This window comes from Schistocerca americana, chromosome 9, assembly GCF_021461395.2.
Source record: "Schistocerca americana isolate TAMUIC-IGC-003095 chromosome 9, iqSchAmer2.1, whole genome shotgun sequence".
NCBI lineage: Eukaryota > Metazoa > Arthropoda > Insecta > Orthoptera > Acrididae > Schistocerca > Schistocerca americana.
Window position 1 is genome coordinate 46,097,413 of NC_060127.1, and position 20,642 is coordinate 46,118,054.

General features: G+C 39.2%; 1 protein-coding gene across 1 annotated transcript in view; it reads right to left on the reverse strand.

The window, feature by feature from the left end:
- LOC124550952 (fumarate hydratase, mitochondrial-like) overlaps positions 1-20,642 on the reverse strand; it is a 90,984-nt gene that overhangs the window by 25,522 nt on the left and 44,820 nt on the right. The window lies entirely within an intron of this gene.

Sequence of the window (20,642 nt, forward strand, 5' to 3'; positions counted from 1 at the left end):
GCCCTGGGGCACTGCTTGTAGGAGAATGGAGAAGGGACAGCTGTGCACATGGCCCACACATTACGGTCTGTAACCTTAGAATTGCTATAAGTGAACCAGGAGTACCTGTGACCGCTGCACAATGCACCACTGTTTGTTTTCTCACCAAGAAAAGTACGAAAGAGTGAAATTGAAAACAAACTTTTAAGGGGTTCCAAGCACAATTCAATGATGCTACTCTGAGTCAAATCCAAATGTTTAACTGGACCCAGAAGCATGGAGATAGTCATATCAAAGTGGAAAATGAAAGCAAAAAGTGGCCAGCATTAATGAAGAAAATTTTTGAGCTGTACACAAGCTTGTGGGAAGTGACTGCTACATTACTGCTGCTGAGATTGCATCACAGATAGGAATAAGTGTCAGAACTGTCTGTAGTACCATTTCACTGGACATACTCGGATACGGGAAAATATTGACAATATACGTTCTATGTCTTCTCACCCAGATGTGAAAGATATTTGTCAATGACTTCTAAATTACTTTGAATAAAGAGGAAAAGCTTTTCTGCACCTTATTGTGACTTGTGGTAAAATGTGGGTCTGTCGCTAAACCTCAGAAAACAAGGACGAGTACAGAGTGGTTGGAAGTTGGAGAGGGGACACCGATTGAGGCCAAGATTCAAATATCGGATAGGAAATTTTTGGCAAATTAGTTTTGCATCTCAAAAGGTTTGTAACCTCTTGAATACCTGCAAGGACAAAGAACAGTGACTGTGGCCTATTAAACACTGCAAGCTATTGTATGATGCTAAAACTGCTTATTGCAACAAACAACGCTGGTAACCAATGCACAATGTCCTTTTGCAGGAAAACGCATGGCCATGTACAGCAGCTCTAACTGACCTAGCTACACTGGCAGCCTCTTGAGCATCCACCTCACAGGGCAGAATTTTCCCTATGTGACTACTCTAATCCACCATACTCAAGAAGGCAGACCAAGTTTCAGCCATGTACATCTACATCTATAGTCTGCAAACCACCGTGAGGTCTATGGCAGAGTGTACATCCCACTGTACCAGTTATTAGGGTCTCTTCCTGTTCCATTCAAGTATGGAATGCAGGAAGAATGGCTGATTGAATGCCTCTGTGCATGCACTAATTAATCTTATCTTCACAATCCCTATGTGAGCAATACATAGGGGTTTTAGTATAGTCCTGGAGTATAATTTAAAACCGGTTCTTGAAACTTTGCTAATAGACTTTCTGGGGATAGTTCACGTCTATCTTCAAGATTCTGCCAGCTCAGTTCCTTCAGTATATCTCTAACACTCTCACAGATCAAACAAACCTGTGACCATTCGTGCTGCTCTTCTCTCTATACGTTCAATATCCCCACTTAGTCCTATTTGGTATGGGTCAAACACACACAAGCAATATTCTACAACTGGTCGCATGAGTGATTTGTACGCAATCTACTTTGTAGATTGGTTGCACTTCCTCAGTATTCCACCAATAAACCGAAGTCTGCTACCTGCTTTACCCATGATTAAACCTATGTGATCATTCCATTTCATATCCCTACAAAGTCTTACACCTAGGTATTTGTACGTGTTGGCCAATTCCAACTGTGACGCATTGACATTATGGTTGTAGGATACTCCATTTTTTTCAATTTGTGATGTGCAAAATTTTACATTTCTGAACATTCAGAGCAAGTTGTCAATCTCTGCACTACTTTGAAATCTTATCAAGATCTGACTATTTATGCACCTTCTTTCAGATAGTACTCCATTATAGATAACTGCATCATATACAAAAAAGCCTGATGTTACTATTAATATTATCTGAAAGGTCATTAATATACAACAAACAGCAACGACCCCAATGCACTTTCCTGGGGCACACCCAAAGTTACTTCTATATCTGACAATGACTCTCCATCCAAGATAATATGCTGTGTCCTCCCTAACAAAAAGGTCTCAATCCAGTCACAAATTTCACTTGATACTCCAATATGATCTTACTCGTGACAATAAGTCTAGGTGTGGTACTGAGTCAAATGCTTTTCAGAAGTCAAGAAATACTGCATCTACTTGATTCCCTTGATCCAAACCATTCAGTACGTCACGTGAGAGATGTGCGAGTTGTGTTTTACATGATCGACATTTTCAGAATCCAAGCTGACTGGTATCAACGTCATTCTGTTCAAGATAATTCATTATTTTGGAGCACTGAATGTGTTCTAACATTCTACAACAAATCAATGTCAAAGATATTGAAGAGTAGTTTTGTGGGTCACTTCAACTACCCTTCTTGTAGATTGGGGTGATGTGTGCCTTTTTCCAAGAACTGCACACAGTTTTTTGTTGAAGGAATCTACAACAGCTTATAGTTAGAAGAGCAGCTAACTCAGCCGCAAATTCAGTATAGAATCTGATAGTAACTGCATTGGGCCTTGAAGCTTGGTTCAATTTTAACTATTTCAGCTGTTTCTCAACACTAATATTTATTTCATTCATCTTTTCAGTGGTTCAAGGATTTAATTGGCGCAATTCTCCTGGGTTTTCCTTTTTAAAGGAACATCTGCAAACAAGGTTGCGCATTTCAGCTTTTGGTTCACTACCCTTTCAGTTATTGTCTCATTCATTACGGACTTAACACTAACTTTGATGCCACTAAAAGCCTTTACATACAACGCATTCCCTTCTGTCAAACACTGGGATCCAATAAGATCCATTCTCTTTCCAAGTGCCTATCCACAAGTTACAAGAATCTCTCCTGCAGGTTGTGGTGTTGCCATACTTTCTTTCATTATGTGACTGAATAATTCACTCTATTGTAAATGTTGTTTTCTTGCAGCAGTATAGTTGTGAACGTGTATCGGTAAATATGTTAGTGTGATTTCCAAATAAATAAGTCAGGTGGCAGCAATAACCTTTAACTGCTTCACAAACAGGCAATGGGGATTATTTACCATGTTTACAACTTTTTGAAATATATATCTGAAAGCAGGCCTTCTATCGATTAAATTTTGAAGACACAACAATGGACTGCACAAGTATGCGGTGTCAGCAAGAGAACTGTACAGTGAATTGTAGACAAAAGTGTCGGAGCAGCAGGAACATTCTGAAAAATAGGTTTTGTGTCACATGGAAAGCATAAAAAATTCAAATAACCTGTATCACAAATGGATGGTTTTGACGAGGACATTTTGAGGGAATTTGGATTGCCCTACCCCGACAATGTTAAATTTAGTGACTTGGCTTCCCCGTATTTCAGGAACCGCTGTAGCTATTGACATGAAAATTTTACAGAACATTAAACTGTATGTTCTGAGTCTACTGAACTACAATAATTGCATTTCAGCCACTGCTTTCGGAAACACAATTTTTTAATTACATGTTTAAAATTTTGTGTATTTTTTGTATGTTATCCCAAATAATTTTAATTATACATAACATTATGTTCTTCTTTTAGTTCAGTAGACTCAGGATATGATTGTTATTACTCCCTGAAAATCTGAATACTCAAAGTGGTTTCTGAGATTTAGGGAAAAATGCAACAGAAAATGTAAATGTTCAGGAACAGCTTCAAAAGTTTCAAAAGACTGTGACTCACTTAATATGTGCTTAATTTTTATTTTTAGTCACTCAGAAGCACCCTCTTGATCTTTTTCCAAACCTTTTTTTCTTTCTGGACTCCTTAGTGACCAACTTTGCAGCATAGTTTGCTTTATCAATGCGAATCTTGTCAATTCGTTTAAGTTCTCTGATGCTGTTAGCTCCAGGATTAATTCCCATATGCTGTAGCACTTTCACCCTACCAATGTTGCCATCACTGAAAGCAATATCACTGACCCCTCAATTTAGTGTCTTCATTCCAACAAAAACATTTTTTGGTAAGCGAGTCCATATCATTTTTGGTGAGTGAGTCCATATAAGATTATTGAATGACTCATTAGGATTTTGAGTCTGACCATGCACACACTTACTCAGTAATTCAGAATTTGACAGGTCTCTGATATCCGTGACTGCTGCTGGGATGGAATGTTTATATGGCTGTATGAACTGTCTGAGTACTGGGCATTGCAGTTAAATTCCACCATGAATCAGGCCCACGAGGGCAAAGGTGGTGTACAAGTTTTTAATCTGTTAATCTGCGGAAGAAGGTAGCCCATAGTGCCTGCTTCATTTTCAACAAATCCTCAATATTATTTCTAATGGCCATCCCATAATACTGTTGTAGTTCATCAATTATTTTGTCTGTCACCCTGCCTCTTATTGTTTTACCATCAGAAAGTCTGTCTCTCAACCTTCGTTTCAACTTCCTCAGCCTGGCGCCCATGCTCTTCTGGACATGACCAACACATTTCAGTTTTGTGGTAATCTTCTCACCATAAGGCTGAGCGGCTACTATACTGTTATAGGCTTTTGAGTCTCCATCACCTAAGAACTTAATGTGACACACTCCCCTTTTGTTCAAAGATCGACTAAAATTTTCAATAGCTGCAGAGGTCTCCATACCACCACTTGTCCCTTCTTCATTCCCTGATTTACACTGATAACAATGTTTGGTTGAAATCTGGAAATCTGTTATCTTTCCAGTATCCACACTAGTCACTGTATTCTTAGAACTGTAGCCACGCTTCGGCCAAGTGCCATCAAAAGCTACCGGTACATCAGTCATACCATCATTTATTTCAACAGCTATGTTTGCAGCAGCCTTCATTGACTCACGTGCAACAAATTCCACAGCAGCTCCAATAAATCCTGCATACTTGTTGATTTTACAAGATGGGTGTGGAATATTCATCATGGTACACATTGTTTCTGCTGCAGTGTGTTCTTTGCCAATAGCTCTCAATCCATAAAACTACCTAACATTTACTGTAAAATAATTATCTTTACACTTATCAACATTCTAAAATGAATGAGTATATTTACAATTGACACAAATAATGACAAGTTTCCTGGCTAGTCCGTTCGATACCTCACTGTCTTCATGTAAACTAACTGGCCATCCACATATTTCACAACACACACACACACACACACACACACACACACACACACACACACACATTCAACAAACACCCTTGTTAGGGTGTGTAAATCCATCAGAATATAACCTAACCTACCATTTACATCACTCATTTTGAGAAAACTGTGTATCACATCGTTTTATTTTAATCTTCGAAGGACTAGTGGGTGTTTCTCTAGATACTGACGAGTTTGACTATTTCATTGTCTGTAACTTCACATGCCACATGTTAACACAATGTTTCCCTTTATTCAAAAATCTATTACCATGAAACCCATGTTTCTTAAAAGCACTTCGTTTTGGTGTCATACTTTACTTTTTGAGAGACTTACCAATCTATTTGTCACTCTTTCTCAGAATAACGTTAGCACTTCGACATACAATGCATGTTTATACTATGAAACGATACGATACTGTTTTTGACAGTGCTACCAATACAAACACATAATTTAACCTTTATAACACAGCAATCCACAGCCTTCTATACAGAAAAATTACCGATTTTATTAAATCTTTAAGTAATGCATGTAAAAATTTTAACATTTTCAACTGTTGTAGATTATATTTAAAAAATAAAATAAAATACTTCCCAACTCCCCTAAGGCATTCCGTCTTTCAAATGTCTATAAATGGTGAACATCCCAAGTCACAAAAACCTGTTACAATGAAGCCTGAGCAAATTGCCTAAAAAGGTAGTGCTTTGACAATGCAAAGAATTTTAAAAGTCATCAGTTTCAAATATATTCAAAGTAATTATCGAAGAAAGATTCTGCTGGAAAGACTGACACAGCTGCAGCACAAGTCACATTCCTGACAACAATGCATGAAATAATGGAGGAAGGTAGTTCAAAAGTGTATTACCTAGATGAAACATTGGTAATCCAAGTCACCCCATGGAAACCCGTTGGTAAATAAGTGATGGTGCTGGTGGTTTTAAAGTTCTGATAGATAAAAGTTCTCAAATAATGCATGCTGGCTCTTCTGTTTTTGTTCCTGAGAACAAACTTGAAGTTAAGTGCAAGAAAATCGGCAGTGAGTACCATCTAGAAATGAACACTGTCACTTTCAAGAAGTGGTTTCCTGAACAGTTTTTGCCATACCTTGCTCCGAAATCTGTCACAGTAATGGACAATGTCATTTATAATTTAACCGTTATATGAAAACAACCTAGTCTTTATTAATATAAAATCTGCATCCTAAAAAGTATGCACACAATCACTTGTTACCAGTAACATGACTATAATTTTTAATAAAATTAATCAATGTTTGAAAATGAAAGTAATTTGATAGATAAAAAAATTTACTCACCAAGCAGCATCAGGTGAATACACATATAATTTGCTAGCTTTTAGCAGAAGGGTTGAAGGGGAAGTGAGAGGGTGAAAGAAAAGAACTGGTGAGGTTTAGGGAAAGGAACAGAGTTCAAAGAAGTCACCCAGAACCCTGAATTGAGGGTGACTTATCAGACAGGACGAGATCTTTTCTTCTCGTCCCATCCTGTAAATGTCCTCTGACCCACGGTTCTGGGAGGCTATTCTGAACTCTGCCCCTTTTCATAAACGTCACCAGTTCTATTCCTTCACCTTCTTCCTTCCCCTTCAATCCTCCTACTAGAAGGAGAGCCACTGGCTCCAAAAGCTAGCAAATTATAATTTTCATATACATGTGTGTTCTCCTGCTGCCACTTGGCGAGTAGATTTTTTATCTACCCACTTACTTATAATTTCAGATAAATTGCCCAAGGAGAAGCAGATGGGTAGCTGTAACTTTAAGCTTCCCCCAGTGTTTACTATACTCTAATAATTGAAGAATGTAGCAAGATAAATTCGCCAAAAACTGAGTGAACATTAACAAAACTGAAAACCTGCAAGGACGGATTGTTGACTGGAAATAGAGAAAGAAAGGTCCTACGAATATGTGTCTGGAAATGCACCACTGCCACGGTAGATAGCACTGACAAATAACGGTTCCTCTGACCATGTACCGCATGTTCCTTGTGTGTTGCAGCATGTGCGTTTGACGCAGCATACTGTAAGCAGCAGAATGGTCCAGTATTCAACGGGTAACACCCCTTTCATTTTCAAGGCACGAATTGGAAAGTCTCTTAAAATAACAGGGAGGGTCACCTGATGAGATATCAGTGGTTTTTGACATACTTGTCAGCCGCTACTCCCTCGAGTTCTTTGAAGAACATGGTAAGTTGTTTGTCTGTTGTTGTATGGATAACATGTGTTCTCTCACTGTAATATGGAATGAGTAAACACTCATAATGCTCTCTGCCACTGAAAAAAATTACAACATACTACTCATTTACATTACAGTCTTTTACATTAACCTCTGCCAACACACAGTGATTTACATTTTGTTATATTCAAACACACCCACGTACACACGAATTATGAAATTCGCATATTTCTTATTTAAAAAAAAACTTGTTTAATTGGAAATATGATGATTTTAGTTTGTGTTTGAAGTTAATTTTGTCATCCACTAGATTCTTCACTTTAAAGGGCTAGTTGTCACAGATTTTTGTGGTGGAATACCTCGTCTCTGCATCATATTGTGGATGATTGATGATCAGTGTAAAGAATGTCTCTTCCTACTATTGTAATGAATGTTACTGCCGTTTTCAAATTGCAATTTATCACTGAACAACTTCATATGGTAATAAATGTACTGTGAGGCTGTTGTCAGTATGCCAAACTGTTTACTGAACTGTCTTCAAGAGGTTCTAATGGACAACACACGTTATCCACCAGCAGGTCTGATGACATCTTCGAATTCATCATCACTGACAACTCAAGACTCAACTTTCCAGATTCTGCTGCTGCCTATTTAACAGAAAATTGAGTCTGTTATCGGCACAAGTGGACTACACCAGCTTAGAAAGGAGAACACATCCACAAGTTTGCAAGAAGCACTGAGGGCACTCAGCAGAACATATTTATATAGATTTGTGTGTTGCACAAGTATAGCGCAAGGAAGGATTTCAAATTAAACACCTTTCAGCATTCTAGTTTCCAAACTTATTTTATTTGCCTATCAGTTTTGGCAGTTTACTACGTCATCTTCGAAATTGCCAAAACTGGTACCCAAATAAAATAAGTTTGGAAACCATATGGCTTAAATATGTTTAATTTGACATCCCATATCGAACAGCTGATCTCTGAAAAGATGGACACACAGAGACTGGAAGTATTCCAGTTTAGCACTAACTTAAAAATGGCACTTTAATTTTTAATATATGCAGCCCTCAACACCAAACTCGTACTCGCTCAGTTCCTGATCTCTAGTGACCTCCACAGAGCTGGTCCACTGGAGGCAGCTTTAGGAAGAGAACATTTCAAACACAGTATGCAGTCGAACAGTATAAATCCAACTGGCTACTGGGACAACCAGCTTCTTTCTTCCCTCGATGGACAAGAAAGTTTCCTATTGGATACAGAAAATATATTTATGTTGTTGGAAGCTATGCAGAACAATAAGGCACTCCATTTTTATTGGTACGAGTCACCAATACAGCAATGTTACGATATCCCATTTTATATCTGAATGATCCTCGTACATGGACTTCTATAATCTACAAGGCAATATACAAAGCATAGCGTAAGTTATTTTGTACAGGTATTACAGACTTCCTGACACGCCGCAACCCCTGATACAGTAAGGGAAATGTAGATACAAGGCTTTTTGGAAGTAAGTACCATTTTCAAATGTGGCTGCTTGAGTGCTGAATACTTTCATCTATCAGCTGCTCACAAAGGCCCAAATTACAATTATGTGAGCCAGATGCAATATTTGGGTTCATTTCATATGCACCTGAATGAGACATCTGCCTCCAAAACACTTTTGTATATGCAATTTGTGAAAAGTTAAAACAACAGATTACGCATAAAGTGAAGATCCTCAGTAACTGGCTGAGTGAACAGTTCTCTAGTGTGTGTGTGTGTGTGTGTGTGTGTGTGTGTGTGTGTGTGTGCGCGCGCGCGCGCGCGCGTGCGAGTGAGTTGGCATTTTCTTAGCTGTTACTGATGAAGATATTGCCCCTGTTCAAGCAATGCTCAAAGATGATTTACGAACATCAAACAAATTTATTCAGGCAACACTGGGCATTGCTACAAGTTAAATCCAAAACATTGTGCAAAAATTGTTGACAGATCCCACATTAACTGATTCCCAATTGGGAGCAATGCATCGACTCGTACAGGAAACCCCGCAAACATTCCTTGGTGGAATTCCACATATGGTTCAGAATATGGTTACTGGCGATGAATCTTTATAATTATTATCCTGAAAGGAAAAACCAAGTGGCTCAATGGGTCTCTCTAACAGAAGCTAAGGCTACAGAAGTCCAACAAATTCACAGTGGTAGAAAGAAGGTGGTTGCTAGTGTTCTTTATTTTTCCCCCTCTAAAACTGATTGTATAAACATTATAGCACTAGAAGACAGATGTACTGTTATTGATGACTGGTACAGAAATGTGTGTTTATTGCAAAGTTTTGAAAAAGTTTGCAATAAATGTCCACAACTAGAGTTTTACATCAGGATGATGCATCGTCGCATGCAGAAAAACTCACAAATGAGTACCAAGATGCTCTAAAGGTGAACACCACGGACTGTAAACCAAACACCCCAGGCCTTGCACCTTACGACTTCCTTTTGTTTCCAAAAATTAAAAACAGAATGCTTGAAATCACTTTTTTGTATAAAACGAAACAGTGGAACATTATAAAAACCTGATTTCTGAAATGCCCCAGGAAGAGTTGATCACTGCTTTTATACAGAAATGTATTAATGTTAGAAGAGAATATTTTGAACACAAAATTAATTTTTTTTAAAAAAAAATTAATCTGTCTGATTTTCTAAAAGTTTTCTGTGTTGCCCTCACATACTAACTTCAGTAGATTCAATGTTAATAATGCTCCGTGGGATACACAACAATATTCTGACTGATGACCATTCTGTCCCTCCGCACTTCACTTCATAAACTTTAGACTGAATGTATTAACTGGCCTAATATCAAAATGCATAATGCAAATAAATAAGTACAGGGTGTCCATAATTACAGTTCCAATTTCAAAACAGTGTAAAAGACAACCACTACTCAATATGATGTCACATTTGAACAGCATATTATTGACACACAGTGAAATGTCATGGAACAGAAGAAGGTTTAACAAAAATTTTATCAACAGATGAGCATCAGAATATAAACACCAACAGACAACCAGCACACAACTGTTCCTTAGTCTGCATCTGAAACACCCAACACGACTGTCTGCATGAAGGATTGTGCGCTGCTGGTATCACTATTACAAGAATGGCGACTCTCGTTTATCTGACATCTCTCGAATATGTGGCCACAGCACTGCGGTAGGGGTCGAGTGGTGCCTGTAAACATGCAGTGCATGAGGAACTGCCCAATCTTTAGACATGCCTGCATGCACAGTGCATAAAATCCTACAAAACATCCTCCTGAATTGCCAGCCATAAGAAATCACCAGTGTCCATGAGTTGCTTCCTGCTGACCTGCCAGCAAGACAAATTTTCGCTCTGGTATTTCTTGCTCACATGGAAGTGGACAATGAATGGTCTTGGAACATTCTGTGGACAGACAAACCCCATTTCCCTCTTCAAGGACACATCAATAACAGAATTGCAGAATATAGGCAACAGAAAATACACACAGCATGACTTCATTCTGCAAAAGGTGACAGAGTGGTGCAGGGTGATGGCATTGTTTACTGTAAGACTATAGTATTTTGAGAAAATCAGTCCTGCAGATCCTGTTACCTGTAACATCAGTTGTTAATATTATGAGAGTCTTTTGCACACCGACATCATTCCAAACCCTCAACAGCATGGATGTACAGGTAGGACCATTTTTGTACAAGATGGGACTCCTTCAAACATCACACAGCCAGTGAAGCACCTGCTGAGAGGCATTATGGAAATGCTAGAATTACCAGCCGTCATATCCCTACAGTCTGGCTGTCCAGACCGCCTGATCTTAATCCGTGCAACTTCTGGCTATGGGTTTACTTGAAAGCATAGCTGAACTGAAGGCACACACTGTGCAACGAATTCTGATCATGACTCCTGAGACACTCCAATCTGTTGTGGATGTGCTGTTTATCTATATCAAGTTGTGGCAAAAAACATTGGACAGCATATCAGACATGTCTTCTGCAAGTCTCGCAACAATTAGAACTGGCAACATTTTGCTTTTTATGTTGTTTCTGGCCCCAGAACAATTAAAAACAGATTTTTCTCATCTGACATGGTATGACTTTGCCATGGCGAACTGGCTTACCTAACAGTGCCACAACTGTTTACTGCTTAACTTGTGCAGTCATGCACACTGAACAGCATGGATGGTGTTATGTGCGATTCAAACCATAGCTGGCACTTTGTGATTCATTTGTCATTTGTAGCCAACCCCATTTTCATTAAGACACTTACAGTGCCATCTATCAGTAAAATTTTTGTTATTTTTGTTCATCAACATTTGTACCTGCATCAACAATATGCTGTTCAAATTTGACAGTGGTTCCCTTTCTACACCATTTTGAAACTAACTTTAATTATGGGCGCCCTATATATAAAGCAACTCTCTTCTCCTACATCTGAATATAAATCTAGTCATGTTATCCTGTCCAATAACCCAAAGCCTGAATCTTCCTTCAAACAGTTCAATGTTCTATTGGGTAGATTGTACTGAGGGACATTCGGCTTTACTTGGATGTGACTTTTGAAAGCATTTAGTAGCCAGTTACGGGGTGGGAGTGGAGGAGGTTTTAAAATTTAAACTGTACTCCAAACCACAGAGCCATTTAGCATTTCTCACTTACACAAATCAGTGGTAGAAGTAAAAGATAAGTGACAGACTGACTTGGGACCTAACTGCCGGCTTTTGGATTTGTAGCCTGATACTTACCTACTTAGTCACCCAGACTACATCCTCTGAACAGCTATGGAAGAGAGCTAACAGAATCAAGTTGATAGCAAGATTTCACACTATGAAACATGTAAATACGCAAAAATCATTAAAAATTTATGATAGATGACCCGCCTAAGCCACTGTGGCCTTTCCAAAGGAACTGCCCCAACATTTGTCTTCAGCGAATTAGAAAATAACTAATCTAAATTTGGTTGGCCAAATGGATAACTACTCAAGGTAACAATCTACAGTGTGACAATATGTACTGTGGGTATTAAGGCCAATCTGATACTTAGCTTTATGATTCAGGAACAGGGTGCACAAGGGGGGTAATCAACAGTTTGATTAACATTTTTTGCTGAAGTCCTGATAGACATTAAAATCTGCATACCACAGTACTACCGTATTTTATGGACTGTAAAAATTCAGGTGCATCTCATACTTTAAATTAAAATAAAAATGTCCAGTTTTTCATTTAAAATTGCTGCCAGTCTCAAAAACGGGCCATATATTCAATGCCGCGGAAAACCTATCTCTGTATGACAGCAATGCAGCAATGGATTCAGCTGGCAACAGCAGTGCACCAACGCATCGAACCTGTGTTGCAGAGATTTGCAAGCTCGCAAACACTGCCACCCTCTCGCCCCGCCATCATAAACCCAGAACAGTATCTACCATATGATGCGTCATTACAGTCTACAGCGCCAGTGAATTGAAAGCAATTTGTGTTATTGTAACAGTACAATATTTTTGTTAGTAGCTAGTATCATAATGGAAAAAAAATTGAAGGTATTCATACGACACAGGCTATAAAGACAGAGTAATAGTGTATGCAGAAGAACATGTAAACAGAGCAGCTGAGTGGTATTTTGGTTCTCCAACAACAGAAAAAAACCATTCGCCATTGGTGAGCTAGTACAGAACTGAAGAATGAGGAAGACTAAAGGTGTCAATAGAGGACTAAAAGCAAACCAAAATATCTCAGAAAATGACACGAGTATGAAGAGAAAATATTGTCTTTCCATCGCTTTATCATTCAACACTGAAAGAAAACCATTGTGAAACTACACCAAATAGCGAATATGGGCGGAACTCCTCTGACATTTGATGAGCCAAGTAACAGAACTGTTTTCATGAAAAGTGCTACTAAAACTGTAACTATAAAAACAAGTGGACTGAAAAAAATGCACTACGTTATTGTCCTTCCATGTACTGACGATACTAAAATTAATTCAGCGATCATTTTCAAGCACAATACAATGCTAAAACCTTCTGAAATACTGCCAGATGGTGGTATTCATGTACATGACTGGGGCTGGAGGGACGAGGCTGATAAATTCTGGATTAATTGTATTGTGTGCGTGTGTGTGTGTGTGTGTGTGTGTGTGTGTGTGTGTGTGTGAGAGAGAGAGAGAGAGAGAGAGAGAGAGAGAGAGAGAGAGAGAGAGAGAGAAGGAAAGGTGCTTTATTGAAGAAGCGTTCTCCTCTTGTGTTCAATCACTTTAGCAGTTAGCTGAAAAATTCTGTGAAAGACGAACAGGGAGGGAAATACAGAGCTTGCTGTTATTCTGGGAGGACTCACTTCACTATTACAACCTCTTGATGTCTTAATAAATAAACCATTTAAAGTATATCTGAGAGATAGAGGAATGGAACAAATGGACGATAGAACATGAAGACAGAGGAGTTAAAAAAAGACTATACGTCAGTCCCAATTGACATAAGAGAAGATAGATAAAAACAGGCACGTGGAGAAAGGGCTAAAAGAGACACCATACAGAAACGGACCAAAACTAAAAATTAAATTGCCTCTGCCATATTGTTTTGGCAGATAAAAAGTAAAACACGATTGACAGGCCGCACGTCATTTGCTGAAAAAGCCAATAACTCAGACGGAAAACCCAAATGGGAACGTAAACAATTAAAAAATGGGCATTCCATAAGGAAATGGTGAACAGTTAAAACTTGGGCACAATGTGTACAAAGTGGTGGGGGAGAGCCACTTATCAAATGACAATGGCTAAAACAGCAGTGCCCAATACACAGCCTAGTTGAAATGACCTCCTCCCGGCAAGAGCGCCGAGAGGAGGCCGGCTAATCTGCTGGGAGAGGCTTAATGAGTCTGAGCTTATTCCCATGAAGAAGGACTATTGCCAATGCCAAAGGGACACCACCTCCTGACAGGTGGCAACACAGAGAACATCAGAGGGAATATAGGAACTAGCGGGTCGAGATATGAGGACAGCAGTGTCAGCAGCCTCATTTCCTGACAGACCGCCATGACCAGGAACCCACAGAAACATCACACTGGCTCCTGCACTAAAGGGTGAGCAGTGTACAGTGCACATGGACTTTGAAGAGCGCTGAGTGAGTTTGAGCAGAGGACACAATTGAAAAGGCTGTGTCACCAGATGCACTCTGTGGCCTGATACAGGGCCAAGAGCTTGGCTGTAAATGCTGAGCAGTATGCCTGAAGCTGATATCGAAAGACACTGGTGCCAATGACGAAGGCACACCTAACCCCACAGTCAGTCCGAGAGCCATGGATGAAGCCCAACATGAATTCATGTGTAAGAAAGCTTTAAATCGGCATACAATCAAATAAGCGTGTCAGTGGATAAAACAATTGTGGTCTAGAGTAAGAGAAGACATTATTGTTAAATCATTTAAGAAGTGTGGCACAAGTAACGCACTCAGTGGCAGTTAAGACCAAGCTATATACGAAGAGGACAATGACAACAACAAAGAAGAAGAGGAAGAAAGTACAAATGATGATTTTTGGGGATTTTAAAGGTTACTTCCATTTTTTACACTATGATTTTTTTTTTTTTTAGTCTGGCTTTGCACTCGCATAACAGAAATGGTAAAAATGTAGTTTTTCTCAAAAACTGCTTAAAGATTAAGGTGCAGCTTATAGTCTATAGTGTCTTATAGACTGTAAAATATGGTATAGCATGCAGTTAGAAGACAAAACAAAATAGTATACGTTAGCCCAATATAGCAGAGGTTTACTAGGCACAGTTCTATTGGAAGTGGCATGCACTTGCCCACCTCTGTCAGTTATGGGGATGTACAGTTACAGTGAACTCCAAACGACAATGCAACACTGCATTTGGATATGTAATCCAACAACTTTATTGTGCAGTCATTAGTTTTCTTCATTCAAAGGGAAACAATGCCAAAACAATCCACAACGAGTTTGTGAAAATGTACAGCAACAATGTACCATCGTATGACACAGTGGTCGAAAGGTGGGGGTGGAGGGCTGACAGTGTGGCACAGATGCTTCCAGTGTGGACAAACATGACTGAATGACAAATAACTAAGTAGTAGACCATCTCTCTAAATAACAAGAAAGAGGAGCAGACATACTGGTGCTTGAAGACCGGCAAAATTGAGGCAATACTTGAAAAGTGAAAATTGAGCCACAGATCAGTTTTCAACATATTACGCAATATATTGAAAGCGACAGAGATTTCCGCCTGCCATGTTTCACAACTGCCCGCACCAGTTCGAAAAGCCAGCCAAACTGAGACAGCAGCGGAATTGTTGCAACTGTGTCTGGGTGACCCAAATGGCTCTCTCAGCCTTCTCAATTCATTTGCTCAAATGCAGCACTTATGCTGCTGTCAAAAATAATTTACCACACGATTCTCCATTTTGGTGATGGGGACTCCACTGTTTTGGCTTTCTAGCCGAGTGCTATGGTACAGTGGCGGAGCAATTTAAATGTGTGCCAGGAATGCTGACATGTACCTGCAAAAAATCTTTTTGAGTCATCAGTCTTCTGACTAGTTTCACGTGGCTCGCCACAAATTACTCTCCTCTTTCAACGTCTTCATCTCAGAGTACCACTTACATACAACCTGCGTCCTCAACTATTTGTGGACATATTCCAATGTCTTCTTGTACAGTTTTTGTCCTCTACAGTCCCTCTAGAACCATGGAAGTTATTCCCTGATGTCTTAACAAATGTCCTATCATCCTTTCCATTCTTCTTATCAGTACTGCCACATATTCCTTTCCTTACTGAGTCTCTACAGAATCTCCTCATTCCTCACCTTATCAGTCCACCTGACTTTCAGCATTCTTCAGTAGCACTACATCTCAAAAGCTTCTATTCTCTTCTGTTCTCGTTTTCCCATACTCCATGTCTCATTACCATACAAGCCATGTCCCAAACATACATTCTCAGAAATTTTTTCCTCAAATTATGGCCTATGTTTGGTACTAGTAGACTTCTCTTGGCCAGGAATGCCCTTTTTGCCAATGTTAGTATGCTTTTTATGTCTTTCTTGTTCTATTCGTCATGTGTTATTTTGCTGCCAAGGTAGCAGAATTCCTTAACTTCGTCTACTCTTATAAGTTTCTCACTGTTCTCATTTCTGCTGCTTCTGATTACTTTAATCTTTCTTTGATTTACTCTCAATCCATATTCTGTACTTATTAGACTGTTCATTCTATAACCTGTAATTCTTCTTCAGTTTCACTGAGGGTAGTGATATCAGCAGCAAGTTGCATCCTATATATCTTTTCATCTTTAATTTTCATTCCCCTCTTGAACCTACCTTTTATTTACATCACTGCTTCTTCAATGTACAGATTGAACAGTGCACGCGAAAGGCAACATCCCTGTCTTACACCCTTTTTAATCCGAGCACTTCATTCTTGTCTTCCACTCTTACTGCTCCCTCTTGGTTCTTGGACATACTATATATATTATCCTTCTTTTCCTATAACTTAACCTTATTTTTATCAGAATGTCTAACACTTGCACAATTTGACATTGTTGAACACTTTTCCCAGGTCAACAAATCGTATGTACATGTGTTAACATTTCTTTAGTAGTCTTTCCATTACCAACCTCAATATCAGAATTGCCTCTCATGCCTTTATTTTCCTAAAGCCAAGCTGATCATCACCTAACATATTCTCAATTTTCCTTTCCATTCTTCTGTATGTTATTCTTGTCAGCAACATGGATGCACAAGCTACTGCGATGACTGTGCAATAATTCTCACACTAGTCCCCTCTTGCAATCTTGGGAATCGCGTGGACGATGATTATTTTACCTAAAGTCAAATGGTATATCGCCAGTCTCATACATTCTGCACATGAAAGTGAATAGTCTTTTTATTGCCACATCCCAATGATTTTAGAGCTTCTGATTGAATGTTATCTACCCCATCTGCCATATTCAGTCTTATGTCTTTCACAGCTCTTTTAACTTCTGCTTCTAAGACTGGATCCCCTCTCTCTTCTACATCGACTCCTGTTTCTTGTTCCATCACATCATCAGACAAGTCTTTCCTCTCAAAGAGGCCTTCAATGTACTCTTTCTGCCTGTCTGCTCTGTTCTCTACATTTAACAGAGGAAATCCAATTGCACTCTTATCGTTACCACTCTTATTTATAATTTCACTAAAGGTTTTAAGACTCTTCTATAACTAGCATCCTTCCAATGCAATTATAAGGATCACTCCAAATGAGATGCACAGTTTTTGCCAAAAATTCTACTTTCACTCTAACAGGTAAAATAAAATAGGCAATCACTCAGCTAGAGCTAATTTGAGAGTGCCAGATAGGAAGATGCAACAGAAAACAGTTGTTACTGCTGCTGCTGCTGCTGTTGTTGCTGCTGCTGCGGTCTTCAGTCCAGAGACTGGTTTGATGCAGCTCTCCATGCTACTCTATCCTGTGCAAGCCTCTTCATCTTCAAGTAACTACTGCAACCTACATTCTTCTGAATCTGCTTAGTGTATTCATCTCTTGGCCTCTCACTACAATTTTCACCATTCATCTTTCCCTCCAATACTAAATTGGTGATCCCTTGATGCCTCAGAATGTGTCCTACAAACCAATCCCTTCTTCTAGTCAAGTTGTGCCACAAATTCCTCTTCTCCCTAATTCTATACAGTATCTCCTCATTTGTTATGTGAGCTAGCCATCTAATCTTCAACACTCTGTGGCAGCACATTTTGAAAGCTTCTATTATCTTCTTGTCTAAACTAGTTATCGTCCATGTTTCACTTCCGTACATGGCTACACTCCATACAAATACTTTCAGAAAAGACTTCCTGACACACACATCTATACATGATAATAAATTCTTCTTCTGAAACACTTTCCTTGCCATTGCCAGTCTACATTTTATATCCTCCCTACTTTGACAGTCACCAGTTATTTTGCTTCCCAAATAGCAAAACTCATTTACTACTTCAAGTGTTTCATTTCCCAGTCTAACTCCTTCAGCATCACCTGATGTAACTTGACTACATTCCATTATCCTCGTTTTGCTTTTGTTTATGTTCATCTTATACCCTCCTTTCAAGACACTGTCCATTCCATTCAGCTGCTCTTCCAGGTCCTTTGCTGTCTCTGACAGAATTGCAATGTTGTCAGCAAACCTCTTTTTTTTTTTATTTCTCCTCCATGAAATTTAATTCTTGCTCCAAACTTTTCTTTTGTTTACTGTTTGCTTAATATACACACTGAATAACATCGGGGATAGCCTACAACCCTGTCTCACTCCCTTCTCAACCATCACTTCCCTTTCATGCCGCTCGACACTTATGACTGCCATCTAGTTTCTGTACAAATTGGAAATAGCCTTTCGCTCCCTGTATTTGACCCCTGCTGCCCTCAGAATTTGAAACAGAGTATTCCAGCCAACATTGTCAAAAGCGTTCTCTTAAGTCTACAAATGCTAGAAACAGAGGTTTGCCTTTCCTTAATCTATCTTCTAAGATAAGTCATAGGGTCAGTATTGCCTAGCGTGTTCCAACATTTCTACAGAATCTAAACTGATCTTTCCCGAGGTCGGCTTCTATCAGTTTTTCAATTTGTCTGTAAAGAATTCACGTTAGTATTTTGAAACTGTGACTCATAAAACTGATAGTTTGGTAATTTTCACACCCGTCAGCATCTGTTTTCTTGGGGATTGGAATTATTATATTCTTCTTGAAGTCTGAGGGTATTTTGCCTGTCTCAAACATCTTGCTCATCAGATGGAAGAGTTTTGTCAGGGCTGGGTCTCTCAGGGCTATCGGTAGTTCTAATGGAATATTGTCTACTCCCAGGGCCTTGTTTTGACTTAGTCTTTCAGTGCTCTGTCAAATTCACGCAGTATCATATCTCCCATTTCATCTTCATCTACATACTCTTCCATTTCCTTAAGATTGCCCTCAGTACATTGCTCTATATACTCCTTCCAACTTTCTGCTTTCCCTTCTTTGCTTAGGACCAGTTTTCCATCTGAGCTGGGGTTGGATTGATTTGGCAGAAGAGACCGAACAGCGAGGTCACCAGTCTCATCGGATTATGGAAGGATGGAGACGGATGTCGGTAGCGCCCTTACAAAAGGAACCATCCCGGCATTTGCCTGAAGCAATTCAGGGAAATCACAGAAAACCTAAATCGGGATGACCAGACGCAGGATTGAACAGTCGTCCTCCCGAATTTGTGTGCTAACCACTGAACCATCTCGCTTGGTCCCATCTGAACTCTTGGTATTAATACAGATGGTTCTCTTTTCTCCAAAGGCCTCTTTAATTTTCCTGTAGACAGTATCTATCTTAACCCTAGTGATAAATGCTTTTACATCCTTACATTTGTCCTCCAGCTACCACTGCTTAGCCATTTTGCACTTCCAGTCGATCTCATTTTTAAGATTTTTGTATTCCTTCCCACCTGTTTCATTTACCACATTTTTACATTTTCTCCTTTCATCAATTAAATTCAGTATCTCTTCTGTTACCCATGGACTTCTACTAACCCTCATCTCTTTACCTACTTGATCCTCTGCTGCCTTCACTATTTCATCTCTCAAAGCTACCCATTCTTCTCCTACTGTATCTCTTTCCCCTGTTCTTGCCAATAATTCCCTAACCCTCTCTCTGAAACACTCTAGACCCTCTGGTTCTTTCAGTTTATCCAGATCCCATTTCCTTAAATTCCTACCTTTTTGCAGTTTCTTCAGTTTTAGTCTACAGTTCATAACCGATAAATTGTGGTCAGAGTCCACGTCTGCCCCTGGAAATGTCTTACAGTTTAAAACCTGACTCCTAAATCTCTGTCTCACCATTATATAATATATCTAAAACCTTCCAGTGTCTCCACACTTCTTCCATGTATACAACCTTCTTTCATGATTCTTTAGGGGACCACACCATGGTTCAGGTCGAAAAAAATCTAAGTGTGTTTTCCTACCATGTGTGTTTATGTGCCATGCCCACTTTTCTGTCATCGACTTTTCTGCATGTATTTTAGATCTTTATATCCCCTACATTGCACGTTAGGGTTTTTTACTCCCGAGTGTGTTGGCTATCCTTGGAATGCAATGGTCGGCATTCTTTTGTTTCTGCTGTTTGTAAACAACACGCTTTCAAACACACGGTTAGTTTTGTTCAACTGTGATTGCAAGTAGTTGTTATACTTACATTAGAAGTGCTTGTTTACGTGAGTTTGATGTGTTTATCGAAGATGACGAAATGTAAAGGCATTTTCAAGAAACGACAATTTAGAGGAAACAAGTTCAGAAAGCTTTCTGTACAAGAGGTTATGTCACCTGGCAACAATGTTTCTAATTGTAATTCTTCACCACGTGCATCATCAAAGAAGCTCGCATCATTTCAAGATAGTTACAACGAATTTACTGTAAGTGACAAGGGGTGCAGTAATATTA